Source organism: Chenopodium album, chromosome 19 (genome assembly GCF_948465745.1).
Source record: "Chenopodium album chromosome 19, dcCheAlbu1.1, whole genome shotgun sequence".
Classification (NCBI taxonomy): Eukaryota; Viridiplantae; Streptophyta; class Magnoliopsida; order Caryophyllales; family Amaranthaceae; genus Chenopodium; species Chenopodium album.
In genome coordinates, this window is record NC_137852.1 from 40334585 (window position 1) to 40343912 (window position 9328).

General features: G+C 30.7%; 3 pseudogenes; all 3 read left to right on the forward strand.

The window, feature by feature from the left end:
* Window positions 1–2299: 2299 nt before the first annotated feature.
* Window positions 2300–3331, forward strand: LOC145594364 (cytosolic sulfotransferase 15 pseudogene; annotated as a pseudogene).
* An 818-nt stretch (window positions 3332–4149) lies between these two features.
* LOC145594365 (PLAT domain-containing protein 3 pseudogene) lies at window positions 4150–5617 on the forward strand (annotated as a pseudogene).
* Window positions 5618–6257: 640 nt separating this feature from the next.
* Window positions 6258–8396, forward strand: LOC145594366 (cytosolic sulfotransferase 15 pseudogene; annotated as a pseudogene).
* Window positions 8397–9328: the final 932 nt, after the last annotated feature.

The window sequence follows — 9328 nt, forward strand, 5'->3', positions numbered from 1 at the left end:
TGATGACTACTCCCTCGTCTTTTTACATGCAACACTTTGACCCATGCAAATTTTTATGGATTGAGTTCAATTTATTAAAATATTATGTAATTAAGGTTTGTTAAAGAGTAAAAATGCGTTTTTAGGATTCACCTTTCATACTTTTCATTATTTGGAAACCCACCTTTCATTTTTCATTATTAAGAGGCTACCGGTCACTAGAATTAAAAAATCCGCCCACTTAATTACAAAACTACTACTTCCTAAATGTTTTTTTAATTACAACTGTCACCACAAGGAAGTGTCTACTAACCTCCATAAATACTAAATACGGAGTACTTATTATAATTAATCAAAGAGTTATTGGATCTACTAAATACTTACTTTGCTTTCCAAAGATATATTTAATTCTGTTTCACAAACAAAATACTCAATCTTCTCCAACTCAAATTACAATCTTGCATTATTAGAAAAAGAAATTAAAAAATTCTTCTTAAACCCTGAAAAGTTCAGAATTTTTAGAAAAATAGGTGTAATGGTGTGAGTAATATGATTAAAGGAAGTATGTTGTACAGTAATACATATTTAATTACTACAGTAGGAAAAAGAGAAGCTAGTAAAACATATATATATGAATAACACAAATATACCTATAGAATGTTTTATCATAAAATTAGGAAGACACTTTTTGAATTTCATATATGTATGCATATTTTGATAGTAATAAGAAAATTTTATTATTTTATATAGGTTAAGCAGAGATCGAATAGGTAAACTGTGTTTATGAGATGATTGAGATCAAATTATACAGTAGCTGTTTTTAACGAACCCACATTATCAACAATGCCAGTTGTAAAAAAATTAAAAATAAACAATTATTTTATCAAACTTATTTTAATATCCATGACCGCTAATCTCTTTATGATGAAAAATCAAAGGTTTTGTCAAAAAAAAAAAAAAAAAAAAAACAAAGGTGAATCCCCAAATGATAAAAAAAAAAGGTGAGTCCCCATTGATGTATTTTACTTGTTTGTTGGAGAATTAATATGATTAAAAGTGATAGTGAGTGATTAGTTTATGTAAATGTAGAATATTAAAAAAAAAAAAAAAACACTACCTCCCATTATTTTTTAGTTGTTACCTTTTCATTTATCACGCTTGCAATTACACAATTTTGACGATTATATCTGTAATTATTAACATTGTAAAATTATAAAAAGTAGTAAATATTTATAAACGTATAAAAAACCCCTTGACATTAAAGTATAATCGTGTCATATTGATTCAGTTACTTAAACGTGTAAGAATCACTTGACAACCCACTTTTTTCGTGTTCGGTTCATGTCATGCAATATGAAAAAGTATCAACCTCATTAAAAATATATTTATCATACTCCCTCTGTTTTTGTTTGTTTTTTTTTTTTTATTTTTATTTTTTTTTATTTTTTTTTTATGCATCACTTTGACAATTGCACTATTCACATACCATGATTGACTTAATTTTTTCACCTCTAAAAAATGAATAAATGTTATTATATTATATATCATTAGATTCGTTATAATGTCTAGTTTCATAATATAATTTTGTTACAATTTTTACTAATACACAATTAAAGATATTTATGGTCAAAGTAGCGTCTTGACACATGTGCTGGTCAAACTGATGCATATATAAAAAAAAAAAAAAACAGAGATAGTAATAAATACCATAAATTATTGTGTTTTAGGCAGGTTGAATTGAGTTGTGTTACGTACTTTTGCGTGTTGAAAAATCTCAACACTATCAACCTGTTTAATTAAACGTATCATGACGTGTTGACCCATTTAATTAAATGTATCATAAACTCTTGACATTAATCTGATATTTTCGTGTCCAACTTGTGTCATGTTTTGAATCATGTCAACTTTTGTCTGACTCTACTTCAATGGGTTTTTATTTTATTTTTATTTTTATTTTTATTTTTATTTTTTTTATTTTTTTAATTAATTAATTTATTTATTTTTCTGTGGTTCCTTCTAAAGTTGTTTAACTTATCTTGATTCTTGATACATACCAAATTACCAATACCAAACATGTGTTCTCAATGCAATAGATTCGACGTACCATGTGCTAAATGTGATGACAAGTTGACAACCCTATTTTTTTTTGAGTTAGTTATTACTTACTAGTACTCTGATTGGGCCTACATACAAAAACTTGTCCTTGTTCTGATCTCTACATATACTCTCTTTTATAAGAGAACTATAAAACATGTATTTTACATACAATTCTTAAAACAATTTCAAACTCAACACAAAATATTGCTACAACTTATCATAAATGGATACTCTTAACTTCCCAAAGAAAGAAGAAGAAGAACAAGAAGAAGGAGAAGAAGAGTTCCAAGGTATAACAAAGAGTTGCAAGGAACTACTTTTATCCCTTCCTAAAGTTAAAGGATGGAGAACTCCAAATCTCTACCTTTTTCAAAAATTTTGGTGTCAACCCAAAGAAATTCAAGCCATAATCTTAGCTCAAACCCACTTTGAAGCTCAAGATAGTGATGTGATCGTTGCCACTATTCCAAAATCCGGCACTACTTGGTTAAAAGCTCTTGTTTTCGCCATAGTGAATCGAAGTCGATTTGATGTGAACTCCATAGACCACCCCTTGCAAAGGTCTAACCCACATGACCTTGTGCCATTCTTTGAATACAAGGTTTATGCAAATAACCAAGTTCCAAATTTATCAAATCTTGATTCTCCAAGGCTTTTTGCATCTCATGTCCCTTACAATTCTTTGCCTAAAACCATCATTAAGAACTCTAATTGCAAGGTTGTTTACATATGTAGGAACCCATTTGACACTTTTGTATCAATTTGGCACTTTATGAGTAATATTAGGCCAAGTAATCTTGGGCCTTTCTCACTAGAAGAGGCCTTTGATATGTATTGTACGGGTCAAGTAGGATATGGTCCATACTGGGATCATATGTTAGGTTACTGGGAAGAAAGTCTAAAATCACCTCAAAAGGTTATGTTTTTAAAGTACGAAGACTTGAAAGAGAATATTAATCTTCAAGTTATGAGATTAGCCGAATTTTTAGGGTGCCCTTTTTCAGCACAAGAGGAGAGAGATCATGTTGTCGAGGATATTACAAAGTTGTGTAGTTTTCAAAACATGAAGAATGTGGAAGCTAACAAAGATGGAAAATCTATACTAAACTTTAATAATAAGAGCTTATTTAGGAAAGGTGAGGTGGGGGATTGGGTTAACCTTCTAAGTGAGGAAATGGTTGACAGATTGAGTCAAATCATGGATGAAAAGTTGGCTGGTACTGGCTTGGAGTTTCCAAATATAATAAAGTCTTAGAGTTTGATAGTTTATTATTTGTATGTGTATCTTTATATTTTAAAATTTTGCTTAATATGTGTTTGTAATATATGTAAACTACTTAGGCTGTCTTATTGTATGCCCTATTTCACCTTTATATGAACTAGTTTTGGGTTCAAGAGATATTATGTATTGTTGATTTGATTTTGAAATAAATCTATTGTAGTTGTTGTCGGCATGATGTTAGTTACTTATATGCATATCTCTCTCCTTCAAAATGATGTACTTTACTAGTTTTAGTAGAAGATCAGATATGATACATATTATGCCTTTAACTAATTTTTTTTGTAACCATCAATGATCAATCCAACATCATTGGTTTTACTTCCAAAAAGAAAAAAAAAATATATGTTGACAACTTTCTCTCTTCTTTTCTTCTCTTGCTAAGTGGAAAGGATAAGACTGAACTTAATACATGTTTATCTAATGGTAGTCATTTTTCAGATGATCCACTACTTTAACTTTTGATGATACTAAATTTTTTGAAAAGTTTAAATAAACAAATTCGTACCCAAAAAAAAGAAAACAAAAATTAAAGCATGAGTGTGTAATGAATTGTCATTGATATAGTACGTGCTTCCCATAATGTCATTTGCTGTATTTTTTTAATCTTTAAATTAAGGGATCTAATTAACAACTAACGATTAAAAAGCCTAACTTTAATTTATTCAATTTTTTTCTTGTTTGTTTATGAGAGGATAAATATGCTTCCATGTTTCAATAATTAATTTGACTTATTATTATTTCGTCCATCAAATTTCCACGAGAATTGTAGAAAGAACAAGGAAATCGCAAAAATGGAAGGCAAGCTTCTATTATTCAGCACAATGTTGATCTTTGCCTATGTCTCCTTTCCAGTCTATTCATGGGTAAGAATCAAATTTTTTGTTTGTTGTTAGATGATCATTCTCGTTTATGTTCTTTTTGGATTGATTTAGTTGATCACGAGCTAGCAAATACTTCATACTTCGTATTATTTAGTTGACTTTTATAGAATTATAGTTGACAACTCTCATGAGTCATGCGAAAAAGATAAAACAAGGGTAACAAAAGCATCAGTTAGAGATACAAAATTTAACAATCATAATATTTACTACGTACAATTTCTACCCATTTATCGCATGAGGAATTGAGGATTGCCAAATTTTCCAATCTGTAAAGCTACCCAAGTTTGCTAGGTAGGAGACTTTAGTGTATGTATTATATTTTTTTGGAAGCAATTTCATGGTTTGAAGATAGAATGGTTTCAATTAGATGATTTGAAGAAAAAAGTCAACATGTTTGTTTGAAAAGCTTGTAGAATCTCGTAAGATAGATTAATTACAGAAGATTAAGCTGATGGTTGAGACTTAGAAATATGTTGAGGGGTATATAAGATTCAAACCTGTGACCTCCTTTGTGTCACGTTGACACTTATACTATGTTAAAAGATCAACTTAACCGAAAGTTTAAGCTAATGGTTGAGGCGCTGTACGTTTTATGCTTTATCTGATTTTCGATTTTTTCGAAAAATCTAATACAACCAGGCGATAATATATAATTTAAGCAATTATATAAACCAGCTAATAGCTGAGGGCGATATTATTTTGTTTTGTTTTGTTTTGTTTTGTTTTGCTTTGCTTTTGTTTTTATTTATTTATTTTTTTACTAGAAGGGCCTATGCTAATATTGATAATGCTACATTTCTCATAGATTTTCTTCAATTTACCTACATTTGGTTAATTACACTCCATAATCCAATCCAATTCAAAGTTGGAATAATTACTAATGTTGATTTGCACATTTAATTGATCTATACTACTTAATTTGATCGATCAATTCTTTCAGGATGATGATGAATGTACCTACGTAATTTACGTGCAAACCGGCAATGCAGAAACCGCAACAACGTATGCTAAAGTAAACCTTGAAATACGTGACAAATATTTCAATCGTTTAAACATCACAAACCTTCAATCTTGGGGGATTATGAGCAAGTATCATCACTACTTTAAAAGAGCAAATTTGGATACCTTTGCTGTGAAAGGTAAATGCTTAAAAGGTCCCCTTTGTAGCATGACATTGAGTCATGATAACACCGGCTTATCTCCCGATTGGTACGTGGACTATGTTGAAGTTACCTCTATTGCACCAAGTCGAGGTTGTCGGAAGATTGATTTCCCGGTTAATGCGTGGTTGGCCGTTGATGAACCACCGTTTGGTACCGCTAGTCGGGGTGTGTATTTGTGTGATGAGATTATTAGAGATGATGGTATATGCTCCTAGCTAGAAGATTTGATCCGGCCTCTAACTTGGTTATGTTACAATTAATTTAACTTGTAGTGCATCATTATTGTTTAGTTATTGATTGAGTCTTGCCCTTTGGCGTTTATTGGAATGTGAGATGAAAATGAGAAATGTTTAGTATTGGAATATTTTTCAACTTAAGCATGTATTGGGATTATTTTCTATTTAAGTAACCAGATTAATTAGGTCATGTGTCATGCACAATAATTTTCACTGTGTTTGAACATCTTTATATTCATTTTTGTCCCATTAAAGAGAAAATTTTATTGTAGAAAATCTATGATAATAGTAGAGATGATCATTGGTTGAGTTGGGTTAAGGGTGAAAAAAATATTATGATAATATAAAAATATTAGAAATATAGATAAAAAAAAATTGTAATAAATTAATTTTCTTACATGATTGCATGTTTGGATTAATTAAGTGTTTGTAATGCTAAGTTATCATCCATTTTTTTTTTTTTTTTTTTTTTTTTTTTTTTGTTTAATGTTCTTTGTATTAGAATTTATGAGAAACAATTAAAGCTATAAAAAATGAAAAATTCATTTTTATAATAAAACAGAGATTCTAGTTAAACATCAACTTTTATATGTGGCAGGCTACATTGTGGCCAACCATTATGGGGGTTAGTTACTTCATTAGTGTTATAGAGGTTACTCGGTTAGTGTTAGAGGGATTACATTTGTCCGTTATAAAGGTTACTCAGTAAAAGTTGTAGGGGTTATTTTTTTATTTTTTTATTTTTTTATTTTTTTTTTAATATAAGTAGTCACATACTGTGGCCAACCACACAAAACACGTTGTTTTCCTCCAACAACGTGTTTAACGTGTTTTGTGTGCGGTTGGCCACACCATATGGCCGCTTGTAAAAAAGCAAAGTAACTCATATAACATTGATTAAGCAACCCCTGTAATAATACTGATTAAGTAGCCTCTAAACATTAATCGAGTAACCCCTATAACACCGACAAATTAACCCTTGTAACACAACTACCACTGACCAAGTAAACCTTATAACAATAATAACGAAGTAGTCTCCATATATGATGGTTGGCTACATGATGTGGCCAACCACATGTAAAAGTTGGTATTGGACAAAGAAAAAACACCAAGTAGTGACATGTGTCATTTTTAGTGTTTGTTTTTACACTTAAACATTTTGTTTGGGTAATGTTGAGGGAAGGCAAAGAGGGGAAGGAAGAATGATATGTTTTCCTTCCAAATCTCTCAATTGTTGGAGAGATTATTTTCTTAGAATATAATCCCTCTAATTCCCTTCATCCCTAATTTGTTATCCAAATGAAAGATTTATACTCCCTCCCTTCATTTTGCTTCCCTTCTTTTCCCTACATTTCCTTCAATTCAAACACATTCTAAATGTGGCTGCTAAATATTTGCTAGTGTCACTTATCAAAGTTGTTGAAAGTTAGCAGCTAATTAAACTCATCTTGATTCTTGATTGTACCAATACAGGCCAAACATTTGTTCTTCAGGCAATACATTCAGCGTGCCATGTGCAAAATGTGACCAATTTTTTCTAGCTAGTTATATATACTAATATTGTACCTACTTACAAAATATTGTCTTTATTATATTCTATATAAACTTATAAAGTCTTTATATATTGCACCAAAAAAAATAAAGTCTCTATATAAATGGACTATACAAAACAAAATACACATATATTCCTTAAACAATTTCATATTCTATCTCAAAATATTACTACATACTTATCTTAAATGGATACTCTTTAATTTAGTCTTTACTTCCCAAAAGAAGAAGAGTTCCAAGGCATAACAAAAAATTGCAAGAAGCTAATTTTCTCCCTTCCTAAAGTTAAAGGATGGAGAACACCAAATCTCTATCTTTTCCAACGTTTTTGGTGTCAACCCAAAGAAATTCAAGCCATAATCTCAGCTCAAACCCACTTTGAAGCTCATGATAGTGATGTGATCATTGCTACTATTCCAAAATCCGGCACTACTTGGTTAAAAGCTCTTGTTTTTGCCATCGTGAATCGACGTCCTTTTGATGTCAACTCCATAGACCACCCCTTGTTAAGGTCTAACCCTCATGACCTTGTACCTTTCTTGGAGTACAAGGTTTATGCAAATAATCAAGTTCCAAATTTGTCAAATCTTGATTCTCCAAGGCTCTTTGCATCTCATGTACCCTACAATTCCTTGCCTAAAACCATGATTAAAAATACCTCTAATTGCAAGGTTGTTTACATATGTAGGAACCCTTTTGACACTTTTGTATCAATTTGCATTTTATGAGTACAAAAAGGCCTACTAGTCTTGGGCCTTTCTCTTTAAAAGATGCCTTTGATATGTATTGTATGGGTCAAGTAGGATATGGTCCATATTGGGATCATATGTTAGGTTACTGGGAAGAAAGTCTGAAATCACCTTAAAAGGTTATGTTTTTAAAGTACGAAGATTTAAAAGGGGATATTAATCTTCAAATTATGAGATTAGCCGAATTTTTAGGTTGCCCATTTTCAGCACAATAGGAGAGAGATCATGTTGTCGCGGAGATTACAAAGTTGTGTAGTTTTCAAAATATGAAGAATTTAGAAGTTAACAAAGATGGAAAATCTATACTAAACTTTGATAACAAGGGCTTATTTAGGAAAGGTGAGGTGGGGGATTGGGTTAACCTTCTAAGTGAGGAAATGGCTGAAAGATTGAGTCAAGTCATGGATGAAAAATTGGCTGGTACGGGCTTGGAGTTTCCAAGCATATTGAAGTCTTAGAGTCAAATGCTTTATAATTTGTGAGTGTATGTTTTCTAAATCTAATATATATATATATAAAGGGGAGTTTTTTTCCGAGATTTTAGAGGATCTAATTTTCTCAGCGCGCCATGTAGGATTATAAATCTTAGTAGTAGCCAATTAAATAAGAGATTATTAATTTCTTTTAGAATTAAATAATTCAAATGCCATGTAAGCAAAATTGACGAATGGGATTTTTAAGTTTAAATTAATTAAATATGAAATATTATCTTTTAATATTAGGAATTTTATCTAAATATACAATAAATTTTAGCTCATAAAAAATAAAAAAATAAAAAAAATCCAAACAAACCGTGGCAATATACTCAAACCATTAGAGGTCTCATACCGTGAACCTTGCTCTGATACCATGATAAACGCGGGCCTGGGCCGCACCCGCAAATCAAGAGAGAGAGTCCATTTCACAAGTCCAAGGAGGTTCCATCCCAAAACCATATGGCAATAGGAGGAGTAGCCCCTTAGCCTTATAAAGTGTTTAATTCTCTCTTCTTCAACCAATGTGGGACACTTACATGTTGTGACACTTGAGAGGTTTAGTCTTCAACAGTTTGTAATATATATAAACTACTGATGGTTCAAAAGATGTCATGTACTATTGATTTGATTTTGGAATTAAGATGTTATGTATTGTTAATTTGATTTTGGAATAAATATTTATACTCGAATGCCAATTTATTTAATTTATCGCTGTCATGATCTTGGTTACTTTATGCATTTCTCTCTCCTTTAAAATGATGTAATTTACTAGTTTCAGTAGAAAATATACTAACAAATATTTATGCCTTTAGCTAAATTTTTTTTTTTAACTATCAATGATGAATTCAACATCATTGGTATTACCCCCAAAAAGAAAAAGGAAAAAAAATGTTTGATGACTTTCTCTTCTTTTC